Here is a 1747-nt window from a genome sequence, read left to right as displayed (position 1 = left end):
TCCGGCACCCCGCGACCCCGAAAGGGAAGAAGCGGTCAAGAAAATGGATGGATGGATGGATGATTGTTTTGAGATTTTCTTAAGCTTTATTTGAAACCTCACAGTTCCAACTCATTCATGAGTTTTTCATCACAGTGTAATACAAATTTAAATTAAAATATAGAGAAGAACCAGATAGTAATCTGTTGACTTCCATACTGAAACTTGTTTGAAAATTAAATATTTTTTAGGATAACAGTTCAACAAGTAACCACTGGGGGCATTGTTACACAAATTATATTTTGTCCAAATTTACTTATATTTTATTTTTCTTTTTTTTTATCATTTTATTCAATATTTTATTTGGAAATTGGATGGAAGGACTTTATCATTTATAGGTTACTAATACGTTTTTTGTTCTTTTTTGTTTACTTTAAATGAGTTAAATGTTTTCTAGTTACTGTTATGTGAAGAAATTGGGACACCCTCATTAAATAATCAGCTCTGTCTTAAAAAATGTTCATATATCAATGTCTAATCTTATTTTGAAACATTTATTTAAAAAAGAAAGTGATTTAATAAAAACTGAACTACAACATTGCTATTATTCTACTTAGAAAAAAAAAAGAACTGAACGAAAATTCAAATTTTACTGAAGATGAACGTTTGGACCTCCTGCCTCCTATTAGATATTTTTACCCCCTTTTCTGTAATTGAGACTGAATGTGTCTAAACATAGGCAGAATTTACATTCTCTTGAAGTTACATTTCATAGAAAGTTTTAAATTGGCTCAATATTTTGTGTTTCTTAAGAAGAAGCTTTATAGAGACTATTTAAATCATTTTATTGCACACTTTAATCATGGTTACAAATTATTTGTGAAGCATTTGGCAGAGATTGACATTTTAGTCTGTATTTACATAACAAAAATCTGAATAAATATGTTATCTATTCAGTGAGTAAATCCAAGTACTCACCTTGAATGAATTTCTAAGAATATACCTTTCAAAACAACAGCACATTCCCTCCCACATTAAGTTTGCATTGAGTGAGTTCGTGAGTGCTTCAGCAGTTTTGCACCTTGGGCATAAGTAAACTTTCCTCCCAGGAAACATGACAACGGGCCTAATGGTCTGATATCCAGTCATGTTGGTGTCTGAACGCGGACAGCTTGCAGCCATGCTGTTGTACATTTGCTTGTATGTTTGGGGTCATTGTGCTGCATTACTCAGTTTCTGTCAAGCTATCGCTGTTAGTCAGACAGTTTTAAATCCGTCTTGCCAGTACTTAGATGCAGTTCGTGGCTGACTTTATGCCTGCAGTGTGCACAAGTTCCCCAAAGGAAAAGCTGACATATCATCACTTCATCCTAACAGCACTTAGTCCACGGTGTTTATACTTATACATGTACATGTAATTATTTGTTAATGACCAGTTCCAATAAAAATTGTGTTTAGGTGGTTTTTTTGTAGCCTTTTTCTTATGACGGAGGACATATTTTTAAGAAAATGAAGATAAAAATCAAATTTATGAGTATTTATTTATTCAATTTGTGATAAGTCTCGAGCAGACGAAATAAAGCTGTTTGAAAAAGCTTGTTGTTGACGTACAAACTACAAACAACAAGCCACAAGCTTCTTGCTCAGCTCTATTTGTAGACTAATAGATCCATGAACGTCTATGTTTTCCTCGTCTGAGCTGGAATCTGGCTCTAAACTGTACGTACAGCTGGATAGCTCCAATATTGCTCACCCTTTTTTTTTTTTT

General features: G+C 33.2%; 1 protein-coding gene across 2 annotated transcripts in view; it reads left to right on the top strand.

Moving 5' to 3' along the window:
* The window catches only part of sorcs3b (sortilin related VPS10 domain containing receptor 3b), a 67231-nt gene that overhangs the window by 38101 nt on the left and 27383 nt on the right, over nucleotides 1–1747 (top strand). The window lies entirely within an intron of this gene.

This window comes from Oryzias melastigma, linkage group LG15 (genome assembly GCF_002922805.2).
Source record: "Oryzias melastigma strain HK-1 linkage group LG15, ASM292280v2, whole genome shotgun sequence".
Lineage (NCBI taxonomy): Eukaryota > Metazoa > Chordata > Actinopteri > Beloniformes > Adrianichthyidae > Oryzias > Oryzias melastigma.
The sequence above is the reverse complement of the archived record's forward strand: the minus strand, read 5'-3'. Positions and strand labels throughout refer to the sequence as shown.